Source organism: Podarcis pityusensis (genome assembly GCF_964106645.2).
Source record: "Podarcis pityusensis genome assembly, chromosome: 17".
NCBI classification, from domain to species: Eukaryota; Metazoa; Chordata; class Lepidosauria; order Squamata; family Lacertidae; genus Podarcis; species Podarcis pityusensis.
In genome coordinates this window covers 40,766,622-40,791,493 of record NC_138042.1, presented here as the reverse complement: position 1 = coordinate 40,791,493, position 24,872 = coordinate 40,766,622, and the positions used below count along the sequence as shown (strand labels likewise).

The 24,872-nt window shown below is 44.8% G+C and overlaps 1 protein-coding gene across 11 annotated transcripts in view; it reads right to left on the bottom strand.

Moving 5' to 3' along the window:
- The window catches only part of ADGRL3 (adhesion G protein-coupled receptor L3), a 534,652-nt gene that overhangs the window by 375,951 nt on the left and 133,829 nt on the right, over positions 1-24,872 (bottom strand). For all 11 annotated transcript variants that reach the window (XM_080987086.1, XM_080987079.1, XM_080987081.1 and 8 more), the window contains exon 2: positions 24,530-24,595. The gene's annotated coding sequence lies outside the window, so the exon portion shown is untranslated. The remainder of the gene's footprint in view (positions 1-24,529; positions 24,596-24,872) is intronic.

The window sequence follows — 24,872 nt, the reverse complement described above, 5'->3', positions numbered from 1 at the left end:
AGAAGCAGCTTAGTCCTGCTGGCCACATGACCCGGAAGCTATACACCGGCTCCCTCGGCCAATAAAGCAAGATGAGCGCCGCAACCCCAGAGTCATCCGCGACTGGACCTAATGGTCAGGGGTCCTTTTACCTTTACCCACAAGTATACACTGAGAGTCATCACACTCAAACACCTAGTGGGCTAGAATCTGAGAGCAGGAATGCCTAGTTGAGCAAAGTTATAGGAGTCGGCAAGGAAAAGGTGGGGAGGGAGGGTTGATGGAAGGACTCTCTTTGCTTGTCTTTCATGGAGCAAGAAATGAGGCCAGGCTGCCTTTCCAAGGCGCATTTGAAGAAGCTGCTTTGTAATGGGCCCTTTGTGTATCCTGCACTTCAACAAATGTGTTGACGGCAAGGGGGAGGAACCTCAAGGAACTGAGAAACGGAGAGAAAACGTAAAAGTGAGGGGAAATGGGCTTCCAAATGTCAGCGGCAAATGTTCGCTATAAACATGTGAAGTATTCCGTTTAATGCTACCATTTTTAAAAATGAGGAAATGTGTCTGCATCTAAACCCATGAACTACATGAACTATATTTTCCCAAGAGTTCACGATGCACAAACTGCGGGGAAAGTAGCTGCTTTCAGGTGCTTCTTGCTTCCTTATTTTGGACGACGCAAGAGCAGAGAGATGGATGTTCCAAGTTACTTTGCTCCCTGACGCATATTCCTACCTTGGCATCTGTAGGAACGTCTGTAAGGATGAGGCCTTGGAAAGCATTCATGGGAAGGCCCCTTTGCTGCCGACGTTTGCACAGTATGTGTTAAGTTGTGGGTGAACATATCAGACGACACAGCGATTCTTCAAACAGCTCTTGTTTATCCACAGGCCAGAACAGAACTGAACTGAAGGGTTCAGCCAGCCTGCTTATATAGAGCTCCACTACAATGCAACAGTAACAACTTTCTGTAACTATCCAATCACTGAACGTCACTTTCAATCCCTTATTTGCATAACTATCTACAGTATCCCCCCTGCTGGCCTAGGGTGAGAACTTCAGTACATAACAGTATGTGTGAACATCAAGTGGGTGCAATGTCAGGAGCAGGGCTACTCAGTTCATCCTGAGAGTGACGAATACCTAAATAGGTCTAATAATATTTGACAATGACTCTGCAAAAAAATTCAGTTGATTTTGCACTTCTTGGTAACTACGTCTCAAAATGTTGCCAGCTGCAACTAACACTGGTCATTTTTGCCTCTTAAAATGTAACTCCAAAATCTGTACAGTGGTACCTCGGGTTACGAACCTACCGTATTTTTCCGTCTATAAGACACCCCCATGTATAAGACGACCCCTATTTTGGGGACCACAATTTAAGAAAACGGGGGAGATGGCCTCTGTGTATACGACGCCCCCAAATTTTGGGCATTATTTTTCAGGGGAAAACCCTATACACGGAAAAATATGGTAATTCGTTCCGGAGGTCCGTTCTTCAGCTGAAACTGTTCTTATCCTGAGGCGTGCTTTTGCTAATGGGGCCTGGTACGCAGTTTCCGTTCGCATTGTGGGGCAAAGTTTGCAACCAGGAACAGCTACTTCTGGGTTTGCGGAGCTCATAACCTGAAGCGTTCGTAATCAGAAACGTTCATAACCAGAGGTACCACTGTATCTTAAAACATTCTTTAGGGTCACTTCATAATTTGAGCACACGTCCATTTGAAACGTTTATAATGAGTCTTAAATATGCCCAGTTATTAATCCTTCAGTATAAACACCTTGAAAAATAATTACACGCTCTGTCAGAACTCTGTAATATATTTTCAGATCTAGCTATAAAATAGCCACCTGAACTGTTTCCTCTTAACCTCCACCTCCTTTCAAAATTACCTTGAAAGGTTTATTAAAGGACATTAGTGCCTGCAAAATCCATCAACTGATGCCTTGCTCAGTCAAGTGCTGTCTGTTTAATTCAAATCAGCAGCTGCAAGCCACAACATCTTACACAGCAGTCAAATTTGGGATTTTATCCCCTCCCCCCTTTGCCACCAACAGTTTCTGCCCCACTTTTTATAGCATTAATATTCAAAGTGAAATACAAATAATATAACATGAAAGCATCCGCCTATAAGCAACTGACGGCAGAGTTAACGTAGGGGAAATCACACATGGTACAGTAATAGAAACAGAACCGTAGAAATGAAACGAGCAATTCAGGAAGTAAAGGTAAAGGTAAAGGGACCCCTGACCATTAGGTCCAGTCGTGACTGACTCTGGCGTTGCGGCGCTCATCTCACTCTATAGGCTGAGGGAGCCGGCGTACAGCTTCCGGGTCATGTGGCCAGCAGGACTAAGCCGCTTCTGGCGAACCAGAGCAGCGCACGGAAACACCATTTACCTTCCCGCCGGAGCAGTACCTATTTATCTACTTGCACTTTGACTTGCTTTCAAACTGTTAGGTTGGCAGGAGCAGGGACCGAGCAACAGGAGCTCACCCCGTCGCGGGGATTTGAACCGCCAACCTTCTGATTGGCAAGTCCTAGGCTCTGTGGTTTAACCCACAGGGCCACCAGCGTCCCTAATTCAGGAAGTAGAAGCCCACTAAATATTAAAACCATATTTAAATAGATTAACAAAGCTCATCTAAAACATGGAAAGTGAGGACATTCCTCAAGTTTGGGACTACCATCAGGAGAGCACTGACTCTCAGGCATGTGCATCATATCTCTGACGGTGACAGGATTCAAAGCAGCAGGAAAATATTACTGCATGGCCAGATTCACAGAGGAGGGTGCGGTTCCTGAAGTGCCTGGTCATAGGTCATTAAGGGCCGAAGTAATAAAATTAAGAAACTCCTGAGATACCTCTGCCTTAGAACGTTCTGCGTAACGGAAATGGCAAATTCTATCTGACGTTTAGCTGGCTGGGGAGGCCTAGCGCACCCCTCAAAGGTGAAAGAAAAATAAATGAGTCAGGTCTATAGGTATGGCTGCTTAGGCTTACAGCATTAGAAGATCTCGTCAAATGTCACGAGGCTGTAAAGTACTTTGATTTCGAAACTGCTTTCATAAATAATACATATTACGTTTTAATGGATTTTCACCAAATATATGCACTGATCCCTTTGAATATAAATGTGCAATAACAGTTTTGATTTCCCAATAATCAGGGGTAGTTCCCTATGGGGGAAAAAAATCCCTAATGTATGGGAAATAGTTCATTTTTGCAGCTGACCTAACTAAAATTCCAAGGTTAAAAAAATGAAGGCAATAGACCTCTAAATTAGCACTCTAAATCTGATTAGCAGACAGTATTTCAGAAGTACAATTTAACTGCCAAATTACCTTTGAGTTACTCCCAATCCAATTATCCCTAAATGGCATTATTCCTAGGGCTCAACCAGTGCATCCCTCCGACTTCATAGCCCTGTGCATGGGTTGCAAAATAAAACCTTTCTCAGTTATTCTTTGGGGAGGCCTGGCAAATAGAAGAATTCATAGTCGGGGCACTTTCAAGACTATGAGACAGCCAAAGTTCAACACACCAACTATCTGCCACAACAGATGAGTCTCTGTCCATATGTAATGCCTAGACAATTGTCTCCCTTGTGCCTCAGCCAGCCAGCCATCCTCTCCCCCTCCTCCATAGCCATGCTTTCCGCTCTTATTCATGTAGTCGTGTATCCAAAACTGACTGAACTCGCTTAATGACAGTGCCCCACAGGACCAGAAGTTAGGACCAGAAGCAGTGCCCTCATTCTGAATTGGCTTAGTGATATCATCACACAGCGTAATCTGGGGCTGTCATGAACTCAATCTGAATTTAGGGCAGAAAACATTTCCCTCACTCTGGATGGAGAAAACGCAGTCACTATATGATCTTTGACTGGGAGTCCACTCCCAGCTCATCGGGGAAAAGCAACGAATGCTTGGGTTTCTTTTGTTTTTTGTTTAAAGAAGTGAATAACTGTTTTGCCTTTCATTAAAATAGCATATTAAAGAACATTTGGAACGAACTTAATTTCTGCTGACTTGTGTATATACCCGGAATCCTGTTGTTTCAATGCAATGCCGTATTCCAGCTTAAGGTTTTCCAGCGCAAGAAAAGCACCAGACACTCAGCCCTGGAAGAATAGCACTTTTACCACCTTTCAATGATTATTCTAACAGGCCAAACCATTACACAGAGATGCTGTGTGTATTTATTTATTTAAAACATATTTATACCACTCATCATCACAGCAGATTTCAGGGCAGTGTGTGGCATAAAATAAATGTAACTCCCTGCCCCACCCCCCAAAAAGAACCCCACAACAAAGCAGCAGATGGAACCCTAAAACAGATTAAAAGTTGCTCAGTGGGATTAAAAAAAAAAAAGCCCTCGTGAGCATGTCTGGTTAACAACAATCTCCCCTCCCTCCCCCATCACACAGAGCATAAATTATAGCAGAGTTGGCACCAAGCAGACTTATTTAGGGAAGGCATTGCAACTGGGGTGTAGAGACGGAAGAGGATTTAAAGCAACTTGACCTCATGCACATCTTGTGGACACATAAGGTAAAGGTAAAGGGACCCCTGACCATTAGGTCCAGTCGTGGCCAACTCTGGGGTTGCAGCGCTCATCTCGCTTTACTGGCCGAGGGAGCCGGCGTACAGCTTCCGGGTCATGTGGCCAGCAGGACTAAGCCGCTTCTGGCGAACCAGAGCAGCGCACGGAAACGCTGTTTACCTTCCCGCTGGAGCGGTACCGATTTATCTACTTGCACTTTGGCGTGCTTTCGAACTGCTAGGCTGGCAGGAGCAGGGACCGAGCAACGGGAGCTCAGCCCGTCATTGCGGGGATTCAAACCGCCAACCTTCCGATCGGCAAGTCCTAGGCTCTGTGGTTTAACCCACAGCGCCATCTGCATCCCCTTGTGGACACATATCAGAATGTAATTATGCTTTGTGTTCGTCTCTCCTTTGTACAGCGGTACCTCTGGTTACAAACTTAATTCATTCTGGAGGTCCATTCGTAACCTGAAACCGTTCTTAACCTGAGGTACCACTTTAGCTAATGGGGCCTCCTGCTGCCGTCGCACAATTTCTGTTCTCATCCTGCGATAAAGTTCTTAACCCAAGGTACTACTTCCGGGTTAGCAGAGTCTGTAACCCGAAGCGTTTGTAACCCAAGGCATTTGTAACCTGAGGTACCACTGTATTTTGAACCCAAGAAGTAGCAAAATGCTCAAAAGAAGGTGCACTTTAGGATGAAATAAATTTAGAAAAGTGTACATTAAGGAACACCCCTCCACTTACTTAAATATGTATTTTGTGGCTATCTCTATCTCTGTTTCTATCTATGATAAAGATATATGATAAAGGACCCCTGGACGGTTAAGTCCAGTCAAAGGCGGCACTTATCTTGCTTTCAGGCCAAGGGAGCCGGCATTTGTCCACAGACAGCTTTCCGGGTAATGTGGCCAGCATGACTAAACCGCTTCTGGTGCAACAGGAAACCGTGATAGAAACTAGAGCGCACGGAAATTTTACCTTCCTGCCAAAGTGGTACCTATTTATCTACTTGCACTGGTGTGCTTTCATAGAATCATAGAATCATAGAGTTGGAAGAGACCACAAGGGCCATCAAGTCCAACCCCCTGCCAAGCAGGAAACACCATCAGAGCACTCCTGACATATGGTTGTCAAGCCTCTGCTTAAAGACCTCCAAAGAAGGAGACTCCACCACACTCCTGGGCAGCAAATTCCACTGTCGAACAGCTCTTACTGTCAGGAAGTTCTTCCTAATGTTTAGGTGGAATCTTCTTTCTTGTAGTTTGGATCCATTGCTCCGTGTCCGCTTCTCTGGAGCAGCAGAAAACAACCTTTCTCCCTCCTCTAGGTGACATCCTTTTATATATTGGAACATGGCTATCATATCACCCCTTAACCTCCTCTTCTCCAGGCTAAACATGCCCAGCTCCCTTAGCCGTTCCTCATAAGGCATCGTTTCCAGGCCTTTGACCATTTTGGTTGCCCTCCTCTGGACACGTTCCAGTTTGTCAGTGTCCTTCTTGAACTGTGGTGCCCAGAACTGGACACAGTACTCCAGGTGAGGTCTGACCAGAGCAGAATACAGTGGCACTATTACTTCCCTTGATCTAGATGCTATACTCCTATTGATGCAGCCCAGAATTGCATTGGCTTTTTTAGCTGCCGCGTCACACTGTTGGCTCATGTAAAGTTTGTGGTCAACCAAGACTCCTAGATCCTTTTCACATGTACTGCTCTCAAGCCAGGTGTCCCCCATCTTGTATTTGTGCCTCTCATTTTTTTTGCCCAAGTGCAATACTTTACATTTCTCCCTGTTAAAATTCATCTTGTTTGTTTTTGCCCAGTTCTCTAATCTGTCAAGGTTGTTTTGAAGTGTGATCCTGTCCTCTGGGGTGTTAGCCACCCCTCCCAGTTTGATGTCATCTGCAAATTTGATCAGGATGCCCTTGTCCTGCTAGGTTGGCAGGAGCTAGGACCGAGCAACGGGAGCTCACCCCATCGTGGGGATTTGAACCGCCGACCTTCCGAATTGCAAGCCCAAGAGGCTCAGTGGTTTAGACCGCATATGTATTTAAGTATGTATTCACATACACATTTTTGTACTACTAGAAGTAATAATATGAGATGGGAGAAACTTGTGAAATTAACAGCGATCAGAAATAAACAGACTCAGCTATCACTACCAAGCAAGTCTTCTCCTTTGTAAGATAGCTTTTGTACCTCTGATGGAAGAGATGCGTGTCAATATACTTCAAAGCAGAAGACCCTTAAAAGCAGCTTCACTCCACTGGCTTCTCAACTAAGCCTTAGTGCAGAGAGCTGTGCTAGTTTCACCCTGCTGAAGATACGGTGCTGCCGCACTTTCAAGGAGCAGCACCTTTCTTTTCTGCTGACCTCCATCGTCAGCTTTAACAACTCTCAAAGAATAAAAGAAACTTGTGTCTCGATTTAGCAGCACCTGGTAACCTCATGCACATATTTTGGTATCTTCCTGTTTGTATTTAATTGGCAAGCAATGCTAATGAACCAGCAGCAAGTTCGCCAGCATCTGGTGGAAGAACTTTAAATCCACCTTTAAAAAGAAGTGTGATTTTTGTAAAGGCTTGAACATTTTTGGAGGGCTAGGGAAAAAGGAATTCTGATGCATACTGCTAAAAACTCTAAGCAAAGGCGAGTTTCATTTGTTTGATTTTGTAACCCACTGCATGTGATGCCTTGGTAATTAAGCCAACATAAAGAATAAGCAATTTAAGTGCTGGAATGATAACAGACTGAGTGCTGCTTAAGCCCTTCTGTTCTACCTTTCTCTTCAAAACACTCTCCTCCCCAAAGTGCTTTTGTCCCTCGGGGTGGGGGAGACTGGGTAGGGGGAAAGTTGAGTAGGAATTTTTCAGGAAGGAAAGGTATTAAGCAGCCCCTCCCTCCTCCTTGCCACACACCCTTCTAAGTCCATGGACTCAGCAATACAGCTGCAAACCAAACGTTTTAAATGTGACACCAGATGGCGACAGTGAGCTATGCCAAATTCAATGTATTTTTCAAAATGTTTTCAGAAAAAGCGTTTTCAATATGTGTGTAGATTCCACCATATCATATCTTCAAATGCTCCTCAATTAACACACACACACCAAACAAAAGCAATTTAACCCAAGTGTCAGGCAACTGTTCTCGTGTCTTCTGCTTTTCATATTAATTGGCCTTTAGATTAGGGTTGCCATATTTCAAAAAGTGAAAATTAGGACATAAAAGTTATTGAGCTCCTTCCTTCCTTCCTTTTGGGGGGGCCCTAAGTTGTTGGTCTTTATCTGCTAAATCTCTAAATAAATGAATGTTTGTTAGCATTTTTTTAGGAAAATTCACCAAAAACCCCTACATTTCCAATATGGCAGGGCCATTTTCAATGGGAGAATCCCAGCTATGTCTGGGAATTTGTGGGCGTATGGCAGCCCTGCTTTAGAGGGAATTCACAAACATGGAATAGTCGGGCAGTTGTTGCTGTGGCATTCCTATCTTTGTTTACTTTATTTTATCCCTATTTTGCATTTACTAGCTACATGATATCCCTAGGTTACATTCTCTCTAAGCCTCAAGTTATATACTACAGGAAGTAGGTCTTTACTTTGTGGAGTATTTTTACAAATCTGCCATGCAGATGGCTCAACACTGGGAGGAAAATTGAATTCCTGTGACCCATGTGTGTCGGGTAAATAGCAATATAATTGGCTGGGTGATTGGATTCAAACTCACTCTCCAGCCCCCAATAGCAGAGTTTAAACTCACAAAAGTCAAGCAGCAGTATGGTGTTAGGAATATAGGTTGTTAGACCCTTTTATGCCATTTAGTCCACTTGCAGATAGTACTACCATATTTTTCCATGTATAAGACGAACTGTGATGGCCTGGGATTCGGACTTGGATGCTGAACCTGAGGGATCCCTGCCTCCAGAACCAGCTGAGCCGGGGCTGGGGCCTGAGCCTGAAGGATCCTCACCTGTGCTGGATCCTCAGGTGCAGGCACCAGCTGACTCTGCTCTGGCTCCTGAGGTGATGGAGGACCCATTGCCTGCAGGTGCTCCTCTCCCAGCTCTGTCAGAGGAAGCTGAGGTTGCCTCTGGGTCCGGTAACCCTCCAGCCTCTCCTGAGCTGCAGAGGCTCAGGGCAGAGAGGCGGAGGGAACCAAGTTCCCACAGGAGGAGTGCTCGCCTCCGGGCCAGGAAAGGCGAGTCACCTGTGGACCGGGGCCGCCCTATGCCTCGGGGCAGATAAAAGCCAGCCAGCCCCAGTCCCAGGTTGCGGGAGCAACGTTGTTACTAGCCTGTTCCTGCCTGCACCCTGTCCTGCTCTTCTGCCAGAGTTCCTGACCTCACCCGACTCCCTGACTTGGACTTCAGCTTTGACTGACATTCCCATACTGCACCCTCGACCTCAGACGGGACTCGGACTTCGCCGCACGGTTAACCCTCAGGACCAGGACACAAACTTTTTTCTGAATTTTTTTGTGATAAATTGAGGGTCGCCTTATACATGGGTTAATATGCTAAGTAAGCAAGGGCTGGTGCTGTGGAGGTAGCAGGGAAATGTCAGAGAGGAGGCTGCTTACTTGCTCTTCCCAGCTTAGGAAGAGTATTTGGTGAGTGCCAGTATGCGGTGTATTACGACACCAGTTCCATCAGCCAGAGCAGGAGATCACCGAAAAGCTGCTTAACAGCTCAGCGAACTTACAAAAGAAGCTCAAGAACTGTAGAGGGCTCCCAAAAATAGGGGTCGTCTTATACATGTGGTCTTGTTATACATGGAAAAATTCGTACTTTCTTTCTAGCCCTCTTGCAATGAACAGACTACACACTGTTAAGTAAGTTTAAAATGCTTTACTTACAAAACATTCCAAAGGTCAGATTCATGTATATACCCACACAGCAACATGGAGAACACAGGCAGAATACTTTTGGGTAAAAAATACAGAAAGATAGCTTCAAACACATGCTCTGAGCTTGGAGCAAAGCTTAGATACATCGTCCTTGGTCAGTTACATGGCACGGAGAGAGACAGGAACAAAAAGAGGAGCAGTTTCACTTCCTCCCTCACAGAGGTGAGGGTGTGTGACCTAGCTGAGTCTATGAATCTAACTCTGTGCTCTTAACCCCTTCATGCACTAACTAGCACTCATGCATAGTTATGTTCAACTGCAATCTCCCCCCCCCCCCCAACATGAAATGCGTGCTCCATCCAGTACTCATTTGCTGGGTCCCTGGACTCATACAATCTCTGTATCACAATTTTTAAAGGGGAAAAAAAGAATCTTGCTCATTTCTAAGCTGAAACCACAGATCAAATATATGAGCAAGCCTTTTGCCCACAGATACAACCCTTTTACTCCTCCTTATCCACTGCAAGCAATCAAAGCAGGAAGTGTCCAATTAAATTTCCTGTTTCATCCAAACTGGGGAAGTGTGGTTATAAGCTTCAGAACAAGCCAACCATGATGCAAAATGGGTTTGATATTCTGGCTTGTCCAAAAGCTAATAACCTCCATTTCCTAGGTCAGATGAAACAGAAAACAGTGGTTAATTAGAGGCTTCCTTACAGTGCTGAGGAAGGAGCAAAGGAGCTGTGTGCACAGGCAGAAGTTTTGCACATATTTTGGCATATTAAGCCGCGATATAGTCTTCCACGCATGCATTTTAACAAATGTATAGCACTTAATTTTTTTCCTCTTTACAATTCATGAAACATTATGTAGACAAATTCCAATTATGATCTTAACTTTAAAAACGATGCTTTTAAGTGGAACAGAAAAGTAATTAATAGTCAAATGCCCAGTCATAGGCTCTGAAGGTAAGCTTGCTAATTTAATACATTCTGCAAAGCATTGCTAATGAATGCCTGGATTCTTGTATTTTTTCTTATTATTCAGTTTCTGCAGTGCCATATATTGGTGACCTGGCAACCATGCCCGGAATATACAGAAGATGAGCCAGGGCCACACCAAGCCCATCACTGATGTCTACTTTGGAGTAAATATTTCACAGCACTCGAAGCAGTGCAGGATGGCTGGTCTACCCACCACTCGGTTTCCTGTGTTGCGTGTGCTGTAATACTACTCTGGAGCATTGTGGGAAATAAAATGGTAGCAACATCCAGCCTTCCATTGCTGCTTCTGCTATCTGCCACCACTCCCAGGTAAGCCCATCACAGCCCATCAGAGCCAGCTCAGAGATAACTGATGGCACACTGCCCAATATTCTTGAAAAGGCAGTCCAGAGTGTGGAAGCGACTGAAAAAGAAATGAAAATCTAAGTGCAAAAGTAAGACACAAGTTACCTTTAGGGCAGTGTTTTTCAACCTTTTTTGGGCAAAGGCACACTTGTTTCATGAAAAAAATCACGAGGCACACCACCATTAGAAAATGTTAAAAAATTTAACTCTGTACCTATATTGACTATATATAAAGTAATTCTCTTGAATAGGAATCAAATAAACACAAAGAAAGTATTTTATAATTACTTTATTATGAAATAGTAAGTAAACAGAAATATCAAAAATTATAAAATACTTTATTCAGTGCGCAACCTGGGCCTGTTTGGCTGAACACAAAGCTGATATTCTGGCTGGAATCGAAGAAAGACACACACGTAGCTCTTCGTCAACAGCTCTCAGTCTCTCTCTGTATTTAGTTTTTATAGCAATCATGCTTGAAAAGCTGATCTCACACAGATATGTAGTGGAAAATGGGAGCAATGTCAAAATAGCTTTGTTTGCCAGAAGGGGGAACTCCTTGGCAGTATCCAACCAAAAACTGTCCAAAGGTAGATCAGCAAATCTTAGCTTGAAACCACGGTTTTGTCTCAGTTCAGTTAGTTCCTCCTGCTCCTGTAAAGTCATGTCCTTTCCACCAACTGATGCTGAGCTATAAGGGTCCCTAACCCAGTCAAGGCATTCAGTGGAGACTGAAGAGAAATAAAATGACAACTTCTCCGGTCCTCCTGGTGACTCGAGTCACAACGTCTTCTTCTCTCCGCTGCTGCGCACACTGTGCTCGGGCGGGAAGGAAGTCGGAAGATGGTGTCCTACTGTGATAGGTCCAGGCTGGAGTCTGGACCAATCACAGCCCGGACATCAGAAAAGTGGAGGGTGTCCCCCTGAGGAGCGCCAATCGGCGCCCCTGCTGGCCGAGGGTGGGGTCAAAAACCCCACACACCCCATACCCAGGACACAGTCCGGCGCCCACCTAGTGGGCAAAAATTTGAATTTTTTCCCACGGCACACCAGGCAACATCTCGCGGCACACTAGTGTGTCGCGGAACAGTGGTTGAAAAACACTGCTTTAGGGCACCGTGATGTAGTAAATCTAGAGCTGAGCCAAGTAATTTGTGTAGGCCATCATCATCATTATTATTGGTGTTGGGGGAGGGGTACCTCTGGTGGTACCTACCTCTGGTGGTCATTCTGGTGGTACTTTGTCCACCTCTGGTCCCCACCCTACACTCAGCTCTCACCTGTGGCTCCTAAAAGATGTCAGCATGAAACAGCGGCCACATCCCAGAAGCGGCTTTGACTGGCCAGCTAAACCAGGTGAGGGTAGCCGATGAGTCTTAAGCCCTCTGAGAGGTAGGGACTTCCCCTGAATGTGAAGGCAGGATCTGGCGGATTGAGCAGATGAGACCGACAGTGGGTCCAACGGTCAAGAAGGCAGTTTCTGCATGTGCTGTGGAGAGAAATGAGGGGCAGATAGGGCATGTCAACCTGGGAAGGTAGGCCATCTAGGAGAAGGAAAGCTCTGGTCCGAAACCTCCACTGTCTTGCGGGATATCTTTGGGAGAAGAAAAGACTGAGGAGTAAATCCTATACAAATCCAGAGGAGAGTGCCTAAGGCGGATGGGTGGCCCTATGTACACCAGCAACTCCTGCAGCCAAGCTGGAGCCAAATATTGCTCTGCTGTCCTTTGGACCATATCAGAGAGGCTGAGAGTGAGGGTCTTGTTGTCTGGGCAGAGCAGGACCTCCATACACAGTGACCAGGCTTGCACCCTGGGGAGGTCACCTTGGTGGTTTGACTTCACCCTCTCAGGTGCACTCCATTGTCTCTTGAGACAGACAGGTAGTTATTATTCTTAACAGCAAGTATCTTAACTCAGCATTAGGTTTGTACTTCATATGGGATGCAAACCACCAGGTGTGGTCTTTCATTCACATAGGTAAAGGTAAAGGGACCCCTGACCATTAGGTCCAGTCGTGACCGACTCTGGGGTTGCGGCGCTCATCTCACTTTACTGGCCGAGGGAGCCGGCGTACAGCTTCCAGGTCATGTGGCCAGCAGGACTAAGCCGCTTCTGGCGAACCAGAGCAGCGCACGGAAACGCCGTTTACCTTCCCACTGGAGCGGTACCTATTTATCTACTTGCACTTTGATGTGCTTTGGAACTGCTAGGTGGGCAGGAGCAGGGACCGAGCAACGGGAGCTCACCCCGTCGCGGGGATTCGAACTGCCGACCTTTTTATCGGCAAGCCCTAGGCTCTGTGGTTTAACCCACTCGCATACAAGGCTTCTAAAACTGCCCCCTTCTAGCATCCCCTCATGCCTCCAAAATGCTTTCCCAAGGTTGCAGACCCCTCTGAAAGTAAACCCTAATGGAGACAAGGCCCTGCTGACAGAAGAAAACATTGGCTCGCTCCTGCAAGTATGCCTGACAAACATGCAAGGGTAGGGAATGGATCCCAGACTTTATGAACAAGGGCGTCTTAAAGTTATTTTTATAATTGGGATGCCATCTCTTGCACCCCCAACGACCTGATCTTTGGATTGTTATTACAGTGTGCATTGAGACAATTAATCTTCTTGTCAAAGCAATGAGAAAACTGTAGCGATGCTCAGGATTCTGACTGCATCCCTGAATGTCCCAAATTCCTCCCCTGCGAAAAATCCAATCGCAATGCCTGAGCCTTACAAGAAAAGTAATCTCGCTGACCTCAGAAGGATTACTAACAAGTTTTTCGTGTGGATTGTAGACGTGGTTGGTGCTATTTATAGTAACAACTGGAAACCCAACTCCAGCTAAGGAGGAAATTAAGTCATGCTGCCATGCCTCAATTAGGAGCGGGCTTGGCAAGGTATCCCAATACACTTGGTGAATATTTTATGCATCAGGAAAACGGAATAGAATTTATCATCAAAACTCAACATTTCTCAGAGTAACCCTAGAAGATGCTGTAACACCAAGCAGGAATCTGCACAGCTTCTGCGGAGAGTGATTCACATTCTGGAAACACAAATGCGGACTCGTTTTACCCGGCTGAGAAACAATCACTTTAATGGATTATTTTGTCGGAAATTTCTCTCAATATCTTTGCTTAGGAATGTTTACGTACAGTTTCGGGGGATATATTTACATTTCTACCATATGTCTATTGATATCCTGCAGCTGCCTCTGTAATTTACATTTAAACGCTAAACTTTGCCACACATAATCATTTCACTATTCCAGTAATTGCATGCTTCTAAATCCCTCAAGTATCTTAAATAAATGTTAAAATTAGATTTTTTAGGGGGGGTGTTTCACCCTCCCAAGTTATAAGGGCAGCAAAGGACTCGTAAATGTTCATCATTGTATACATATATAAATAATTATTGATTTGGTATTGACCCGAGTTATCATCTGCTATAATGCTGGGTATAGATTGAGCAGGATTTGTTTCGCTTAAGCCATATGTATGAGTTGCTTAAGAAGATCAAACCTCTCCATTCTGAAGGAAATCAGCCCTGAGTGCTCACTGGAAGGACAGATCCTGAAGCTGAGACTCCAATACTTTGGCCACCTCATGAGAAGAGAAGACTCCCTGGAAAAAACCCTGATGTTGGGAAAGATAGAGGGCACAAGGAGAAGGGGACGACGGAGGACGAGATGGTTGGATAGTGTTCTCGAAGCTACCAGCATGAGTTTGACCAAACTGTGGGAGACAGTGGAAGACAGGAGTGCCTGGCGTGCTCTGGTCCACGGGATCATGAAGAGTTGGACACGACTAAACGACTAAACAACAACAACGAGTTGCTTGCGCTGGCTCAAAGGTGTGGGGTGGATGTGGGGAGATATAGCTTCAGCCTCCACTCTTATAGTCAGGAGCCCCCGCCATCTTTGTTATGTTGCGGACTCTCATTTTGCTTCACCAAACCCTTCAAGATACAAGAGCCCCACAAACGAACATCGCATGCTTGCCATATTTTATGGCTCCAGATAAAGGCTACCAAAAATCACTTGTGTACAAATCAAAGCCAAGACGTGACGGAGACATCCGTGCACAAACTACAGGGATTCCATTTCAGCTCTTCCAGTCGTGCTAATTTCCTCTTTATTAAAATTCAAGCCTTTTGGAGCCTAGAAGCAAAACTGTCATATGTAGGCCGGGATAATGCTTTTGCTGTCAAAGAAGTCTGCATGAAATTCAAGCATGTGCAGTTCCAGAAGATTTGCACGGCTCAAAAGCCACCGACGAGCTGAGAGCAACCTGCAAAAGAGGCAACCTGCCTGCTGTGGTATTCAAAAATAAAAGAAAACCAAAACCCCAGCTCTTGGAAGACAAGTCACTAGCATACTTGCAAAGGAGACAGAAGCCTTTGCTTCCTATGTTCTTGAAGCCAGAGGAGTTTTTTTTCAAACATCTCACCAGCTAGGTTCCTTTGTCAGGCATAAACCTCATGCTCTTCATTTTGAAGGAACTCCTCATCACAACTTCTGTACAGAAGATTTTGCATAGCAAATAAACCAATAAGGGAGATGGGTGTCTTGTGTGCAGATTTACAGCAGCCAATAAGTTGATGGTTTTAAGGAATGTAAAGATACCTTTCGGGAAGTTAATATGAAGGAGGGATAGGTATATTATTATCTTCCCAACCTACATGGCAAATATTTCTCCAGAGATTTGGCTTTGGTTATTGAAGCCTCGCCATGTTGACACATTGATTCATCCTTACAGATGTGACTGTCAAGCAAAAGGCTTTTTATTCACCATAACTGTCTACAGCAGATAAGAGGCATTCTTTTGTGTTTTTTGTTTATTTGGTTTTATTACATATTTTGTATTCTCATCTTGTATTTTTTTGTTGTGAACCTTCAGATGAAGGGTGGCATACAGATTTAATAAATGATGATTATTATGATGGTGTTAACTCATCACATCAAAGTGCCATGAGTTAAAAGTTTAAATCATGGAGATTCTTTGAAATGGGTCAGAAGGCAGCTATAATCAGCTGTCTGCTGGCCACACTGAATGTCCCTTGGTGGGTCCTCTCATTTTCTCTGAGACAATAGGTGCAGACTGGCTGGGCAGAGCCTTAGGGTAGACTACAAGGGGAACTCTGTGCTCTATGTGGGGATACCTTGGAAGGTGACCCGGAAACTACAACTAATCCAGAACACGGCAGCTAGACTGGTGACTGGGAGCGGCTGCCAAGACCACATAACACTGGTCTTGAAAGACCTACACTGGCTCCCAGTACGTTTCCGAGCACAATTCAAAGTACTGGTGTTGACCTTTAAAGCCCTAAACGGCCTCGGCCCAGTATACCTGAAGGAGCGTCTCCACCCCCATCGTTCTGCCCAGACACTGAGGTCCAGCACCGAGGGCCTTCTGGCGGTTCCTTCACTGCGAGAAGCAAAGCTACAGGGAACCAGGCAGAGGGCCTTCTCAGTGGTGGTGCCCGCCCTGTGGAATTCCCTCCCATCATATGTCAAGGAAATAAACAACTATCTGACGTTTATAAGACATCTGAAGGCAGTCCTGTTTAGGGAAGTTTTTAATGACTGATGTTTTAATGTATTTTTAATCTCTTGTTGGAAGCCACCCAGAGCAGCTGGGGAAACCCTACCAGATGGGTGGGGTATAAGTAATAAATTATTATTATTATTATTATTATTATTATTATTATTACTACTACTACTACTACTCTGATCTACTCCTAGACCATAAATTGAGGCCTCCATCCAGCGTTCCTTTGCTTGTGTTTGGAGCAGAGGTCCCTGAAGAGGTGTAACATTATGAACCAATGGGGTCAGGGAAGCTGAAACAGAGCCAAACCACTGTTTGAGGTGCCAACATTGAACCCCATCTTCTTTAATGAAAAATGTAAAATTTGTAAATAATTGATTTGTGTGCTGCTATTGGCCTGGACTCGACTGGACACGAGCATCCCACCTACTGTGTCCTTCTGACGTTCTGCTCCACATTTTGTTAGCATCAAACCTCCAGTCAGCTGGAATATGGGAGGGGGCTTTTTCACTCATGCGAACCCACCAGACTGTGGAGCCCCATGACTGGCTCTCTCTTTGTTGACTTTTTAGCATTCTGTTCCTTTTCATCAAGTCTTCGCGCTGATTTGGGTTATTTCCCCAGCTTTCTAGGAGTCATGCTTTAGCTGACTTCATTGTTTTTTTAAGAAAACTGTTTCATTTTGTATTTATTTGATGCAGCTTTCCATTCAGCAAAAACAAACTAACAAACAAAGGTTCTGAGGGTGATTTATAAATATCAGTATATAAGACAAGACACAACACAAAAGGAAAAGGGACTGGGAGGGATGTGGGGGGAAGCAAACTCAGGCACTAATTTTTAGTTTGAGGAGAGGAGGAACCAAAAGTTGCGGTCCTCTCAGCTAAGCTGGTATCAAAGCCTGCAATTCCATCTCTTCCCCTACAGCTTTTATTGCACTATGTTTTCACTTGCAATTCTGGGCTACCTTGGGGCCAAAAGGCAAGATGGAAATGATTTAATGAATGAATGAATGAATGAATCAGGGCAGATGGGAGATGTTGCAAACTCCGGTTTTGTTTAAATCTTCCAAAAGAGCAGTTTTCATGTAAGTTTTTCCCAATGACTCTTTCTGGAATCAAAGTATGAAATCAAATATTTTTGCTGACAGTTTTTAACATAGTCCTTTTATATTGTGGAGTTTTTATATACTGTTTGTTTTGATTTGTTTCATTGTAATTTAAAATTGCTCTAAGCCACCCTGAGAACATGTTGAAGGACAAGATATGAACCAATCCAACAAAACAGCCAAATGTAGCTCTACTTTTCATTTAATGCCAGTACCAGCCATCTTGGTTTTTGAAACTGAAATCACTAAAATCAAGCACACAATTTGTGAAGCTCTCGGAACACACACGCCGCATATGCAACATGTGCAAAACATGGTTTCTCCCTCCCTCCAGCTTTACGTTTACAAAAGAGCTATAAATAATAATTGACTTTCAAAATTAATTTTCCCAGTCACATCAGTGGAAGAGTCACTTCTCACCAGGGATTCCATAAGCAAGCAACTTATAAGGTTCTCCACTAATAGAGTTAGTTGTAATGTAAACACTTATGGCATTAGACAAGCCTTTCTGATTTGCATTTCATGCTGATCCTACCATGCCCCAGTCAAAGCGCCACAAGATTCATGTTCATTAAAATAAACAAAATTCAGTAAACAAATGCTTTGGCTAAATGGTGCCTTCAGTACACTGAGAACAAGAATGCAATTAGCTGGAGTGTTTACGAAATTTTAATCCAGGGGACTGGGCTCTCAAATTGCTGTTTACATTTGTTTAGCTGCTTCCATTGCCAAGAATAAGTAATTTTGTAAAGCTTGGAGGCGTCACATACAGCAGAGTCGCTAAGTGTTCTGCAGAACATCTGAATAAGCCCAAACAGCTCACTTTCCTCTCAGATGTCACAGGTTGGCACCGTTCTCTCTACCGCATGCTTTCCGCATTATACGCATTCAAATCCATCCACAATGGACTCAAAATATAATAGGGCATGATCCTCAAAACATGATTTTTCAACTTTGTTTTACTCAGCCAGAGGCCCCTCCTATTTGCACAGGAACAGCACACATTTAATGGAAAATGTGGAACGTTTCTAAACAGTGTTTTGAAAAGGAGCAAAATAGAAACAGAAGTTTGAAATACAATTTGAGGGGAATTCTTCAAATATACAGTGGTACCTCGAGTTGCAAACGCTTTGGGTTACAGACTCCGCTAACCAGGAAGTAGTACCTCGGGTTAAGAACTTTACCCTCAGGGTGAGAACAGAAATTGCGCACTGGCGGCGCGGCGGCAGCGGTAGGCCCCATTAGCTAAAGTGGTACCTCAGGTTAAGAATGGTTTCAGGTTAAGAACGGACCTCTGGAACGAATTAAGTTCGTAACCAGAGGTGCCACTGTACTTCTATTTTGCCCTTATCCAGTTTATCCTCTCTGTGATACACTGCTGTCCAGCTTATCTTGCTCACGATTATGGAGTCAAGCATGAAAACAAAGTGTTTCTTTAGCATCACACTTTCATCACAACCCTCTCTTATTCCATGCTAGGGAAGCTACGATTCACAATCTCTGCACGTTGAATCAACCCAGAAATCAAGGAACCTCCTTGGTTGGAAGGAGGCCCCTGTGCTCCCTTCCCTGCCAAAATTCCAGAGCCGATCACAGCATCTGGGGTGGCCTCTGCAAGGCATTCTTGGCACGCTAAAACAGACCAAGCATGGCTGATCTTTCTGCGCATGCCAGAAACCCTGTGAGACAGCAAGGGAGCACTGTTTTCACGGATCTCATGCAGTATTGCTGGGCTTTGTGCTTAGGAGAGACAGTGTGGTGTAGTGGTTAAGAGCGGTGGACTCGTAATCTGGGGAACCGGGTTCGCTTCCCCGCTCCTCCACCTGCAGCAGTCGGGTGACCTTGGGCTAGTCACACTTCTCTGAAGTCTCTCAGCCCCACTCACCTCACAGAGTGTTTGTTGTGGGGGAGGAAGGGAAAGGAGAATGTGAGCCGCTTTGAGACTCCTTCGGGTAGTGATAAAGCGGGGTATCAAATGCAAACTCTTCTCTTCAAACTCCCTAGGATGCTTGTCCCAATGATGGCCATAGTGTCATAGAACCCTGCATCCCATGCGGCTCCAACCTTCAGTGTCTAAACAAGGCAGATTTTTACCACCTCTTTTTATGCTTGAGACCACAAACAAGCAGGGTGGTAATCTAGTGTGGTCCAAGGATGTTCCTAGGCTTTGATAGGCTCCCTTTCTGCATGGGATTATATTTGCCTGTAGTAGAATTATTCATCTACAGCTTATTAGTTCTGCAGTGTTCATAGACACACAACAGACACCTCTGTTTTCACCAGACGGTTGTCATCAAGCTTCCTAGAGGCCAAATGTCAAGAATCTACCTGCACTGCTTCCTCTAAAAAGAAAAGAGCTACCGCATATCATTATATTCAAAGTAATGATTATGAAAAGCAATTCAATTGTTAGATTTTTCAATGTAAACTATTATCAAAAGTCTAAAACAAACCCTCCGTTAATGAGCGAGATTTCCTAGAAGATGCAGGAATTCTGTAACTATTTCAATTATTTAACTGTCTGCATCAAAATCTATATGGCACGGAAGACCGTGTGTGACAGCAGCACTTAGAGAATATAAAAACCCTACAAGTTTTCAGAAATATTAACTATCATGTCAAGCTTAATATAGCTTAGAGTGAGATTTAAACCCTTTAGAAGTATCAACAGCTCCTACCTCTAGATTATTAAATATGAGAGCAAGAGAAGGGAATTGGATTATAATAACATGAAGCTATTTGAGATGATAGCTTTGGGAATGTGTTATTTTCACTGCAGGCCAAATGAAAGACGCAATGCTAAAGATGAATGAAATATGAATTATTCCAACTGGAAGTGGAATTTAACTTGCAAAATATTCTTGAAGGACAATTGAGACAAGTGCTGCAACTAAGCCACACAATTCAACAGGGCACACTTTGAGGGAACATGAGGGTTAATTAACAAGTTAAACGAAATAAAGTAATTTCTGCTATTGAAACGCAAAGGATGGTTGGAACCTCTCTATACCTGCAACGGTGGAAATAAACAACTGGCAGAATATAAAGCATGAATGTGATGGATTATCTTCCTCCCCAACCCCACCCTCAAGGAACAGAAGCTCAGGTACTGGAGAGGGAGAGGTAAGTGGAATGCTCACTCATGCTTGAAAGAGATTTTCTAAACCCAAAATGGGTGTCTGGTGTTCTTCTAAGCACAGTATTGGCCACAACTTTCAGAGCTTCAAACAGAGATCTAATACCACGCAGAGCAAAGGATTTCATTTGTTTACTCATGGAATTTATAGACCACTTAAATCATAATTAGCATTTCTAAGCTGTGTGCATAAAAATAAACCATGCAGAGAAAAATAAAATAAAATTCTATCATAAACCTGAACACAAAATCCCCAAAAACCTACCGGAACAAGAAAATATTTTCCATATGCCTGAAGTTCAGCAAGGAGTTTGCATGCTTAATCTCCGTTGGCAGAGAATTCTACAGGCTTGGGCCCATGCTACGAAATGCATGGCTTCTCGTAGATACGAGACATCCGTCTGAGCCGGGGGGACCACCAACAGAGACCCCCCCCCCCGGATCTCAGTGTTGTTAAGAGCCGTGTAAGTTGATGCAAGAACCTAGAACCTGGCCTCATAGCATATGGGCAGCCAGGACAAGCTTTTGAACACCAGAGGGGTGTGCTGGCAATAATCTGTCTCTATTAACACTCTAGTTGTGGCATTCTGCACCAGCTGGAACTTCCGGACCAAGCACCCTGTCAATGGGATCCCGTACAGCTCCAAATATGTGTGGTTCTTTCATTCCCATTTTAAAGCTATACTTCAGATAAGCAGTAGTCAAAAGTGACCCAGATCACTCTACCAGCTCAACTCTTCAGGGCCTGCCAAGTTCATATAGGATGCCCCATGGGGACAATGTGCTGTGCTCCACTCACAGTATGTCTTGATTTACGGAACAGGAAATAGAGAGAGATTTGGCCTCAGTAAGAATGTGCTGTGTCTGATGCTGAGCTACCTGCAAGCAGGTATGGCAGGGCGCTGGATTGCAACGAAGAATCTATCCCACTTCTGTCCTAGGTTGGGACCATAGGTAATGGTCTGCCTCCATTGCTCTTTTTATTAGGATGTTGTTGTTGTTATTGTTGTTGTTGAGGGGGAGGAGGGGGAGATGCAGTAGTACTAGTAGAAGTATCACCACCACCCATCCTTCATCTAAGGTGGTCAGGGTCCATCCTTCTTCCTCCTGCCCTCTTTATCCTTACAACTCTTAGCTAGCTGGAACCACAAAGCTGCTGTTCAGTGAGCTTCAGGGTTTTCATGGTGCTTTTCATGGCTTCAGTTTTATACGGCTCTTAAACCATCTCGTGGATTCCAAAGGATGGAGAGGAAGTGCATAAATATGTCAGCCTGAGCAAATGGAATTCATAGTCACAAGCTGTGGTGGCCACTACGTTACACAGTTTTAAAAGAGGATTAGACAGATTCATGGAGGGCAGAGGTGTCAATCACAGGATATTAGGCATGCGGCCAAAATGGCATAGTGGTTAGAGTATTGGACTAGGATCTGAGAAACCAGGGTCTGAATCCCCACTTGGTCAGGAAGCTCGCTGGGTGACCTTGGGCCAGCCATGGCCTCTCAGCCTAAAGCCACCTCACAGGGTTGTTGTGGGAATTAAATAATAAATAATAATAATAATAAATAATGAATTTTATTTATATCCCGCCCTCCCCAGCCGAAGCTGGGCTCAGGGCGGCTAACAACAATCAAAATAATCCAACATTCTAAAAACATTCATTATAAAATTAATTAAAATCAAATTAAAATCAAATTGATGGCAACCATTAAGCAAAATTCTGTGCAGACTGCCAGAGGAGGGGGTCAGGCTGCGCCCTGACCAAAGGCCTGGTGGAACAACTCTGTCTTGCAGGCCCTGCGGAAAGATGTCAGGTCCCACAGGGCCCTAGTCTCTTGGGACAGAGCGTTCCACCAGATTGGAGCCGCAGCCGAGAAAGCCCTGGCTCTAGCTGAGGCCAGCCTAACCTCTCTGTGGCCTGGGATCTTCAGGATGTTTTTATTTGCAGACCGTAAGTTTCTCTGTGGGGCATACCAGGAGAGGCGGTCCCGTAGGTACGAGGGTCCTAGGCCGCATAGGGCTTTAAAGGTTAAAACCAGCACCTTAAACCTGATCCTGTACTCCACCGGGAGCCAGTGCAGCTGGTATAGTACTGGATGAATATGATCTCGCAGCGAAGACCCCATAAGGAGTCTCGCCGCGGCATTCTGCACCCGCTGGAGTTTCTGGGTCAGTCTCAAGGGCAGCCCCACGTAGAGCGAGTTACAATAGTCAAGCCTGGAGGTGACCGTCGCGTGGATCACAGTGGCTAGGTCAGGGCAAGAGAGATAAGGGGAACGAGGGGGGGAACCAGGTGTCCAGAGGTGCTTTATACCACCTTAGGTTGCTACACAATCTGTGACCTTGTCTGGAGATGCACTGATGACACCCAGGCTAGGCAACTATAACACACTCTAATGGTACAAAAAGTGACTTTCTCTCTCTCTCTCTCACCTGCATCTGGTGACAAGTGCATGTCTGGGCCCAACTCAAAGTCCTGGTGATTACCTATGAGACCCAGCACAGATTAGTGCAAGGTTCCCTGAAGAACCACCCACATCCATATAAACCTTAAAATCTGATTCTGAAATCCTGCTGAGTTGCCCACATCCTAAGATGTGGTTTGGCAGCAGTGAGTGTGTAAATAATACTACTACTACTAATAATAATAATATTTGTACCCCGCCTTCCCAGGCCGGAGCCAGGCTCAGGGCGGCTAACATCATAAAACTAACACAGTATACAAAGAACATAAGAACATAAAAACAGGCAGTCAATTAATTAAAATACATCTTAAAATTAGTTCAGAGCAAATTAAAATCTGGACAGATGGCGGTCCACGGGTAAAACTGAGGTGTCTTCATTGATACTAAGCTGAATACGAAGCAGCAGTGTGATGAGGCTGCTTAGAAGAAAGCTAGCCCTGTGTGTGCCCTGACTGCTTGTCCTCCGATTCTGCCTGAGATTCCTATTCCAGGACTTTGGCACCTCCCTCTCTCCTTATCTCCTTCCTACTCATTGTCTTCCCCTGCCTCTCCAGGAATAGTCATCTCTGCATCCAGAAACCAGCCACAGCACTTACCTCTCTGCTCTCATTTCCTGAATCATACAGATAGCTCAATCAGTACAGCATGAGACCCCTAGATCTCCGGGTGGTGGGTTCAAGCCCCACGTTGGACGAAAGATTCCTGCCTTGCAGGGGGTTGGACTAGGTGACTTCCAACTCTGCAGTTCTATGATTCTATGGCCAGCTCTGTCACTTGCAGTTGTATTTGTCCATGGAGTTTTCTTGGACTGCAAGAAGATCAAACCTCTCCATTCTTAAGGAAACCAGCCCTGAGTGCTCACTGGAAGGACAGATCCTGAAGCTGAGACTCCAAGACTTTGGCCACCTCATGAGAAGAGAAGACTCCCTGGAAAAGACCCCGATGTTGGGAAAGATGGAGGGCACAAGGAGAAGGGGACGACAGAGGACGAGATGGTGGGTCAGTGTTCTCGAGGCTACCAGCATGAGTTTGACCAAACTGCAGGAGGCAGTGAAAGACAGGAGTACCTGGCGTGCTCTGGTCCAGGGGGTCACGAAGAGGCGGACACCACTAAACGACTAAACAACAGCAACAACAAAATCACTTGCAGTCACCCAAAGGTCTCCTGATCCCTGAAAAAGCTCCGCCTATTTCCCTTTGGCTGCCCATGATGCCTGGAACTGCCTCCAAGCGTGCCTCTGTGCAACCACCTCTCTTATGCCCTTGAAGACCCTCCCCAAAACTCACCTTTTCTGGGAAGCCTTTGAGTCATCCCCCCCACCAAGTCCCTATTGTAACATTGCCAAAGTGCTGTTTGTATACAGTACAAAAATGCAGACTTTTCCAGGTATCTCCCAATATGTAAGCAAAAAGCATTGAAAAGAATTATGGTTGGATGTACAAGATGAAAACTATAAAATCAGTATAGGTAGTGCGATACGATTAAGTTCATGGCTTTCCAAAACTATTTCGCAGCAGTTAAATCCAGCTAGAATAAATGCTGTAATTACCTGAATTTGTTCTTCAGCTGCTAAAAATCCATATATCTTTTCTGCAGATTACCGAATTCAGCATTTCTGAGGGGGAAAGAGAGAAGAAATAATTATGCTTACACGCGCTAGTCTCCAAGAAATTATCACAAAGTATAGAGCAGTCTTTTCATGCTTGTCTGCAAAACAGCTGGGCCAACTGTATCATGCGCAATCATACTATATGCAAAGGTTTAATGCGAATAATTGAGGCATGACAATGGGAGTTTCGTGAGCATTAGCTTTCCTACTGGGTTCGAGCGGGATGGAAAATGCATTCCTGGGTGCTGCTCTCTGTTGTCAACAGTCCCTTTGGGAGGGTGGA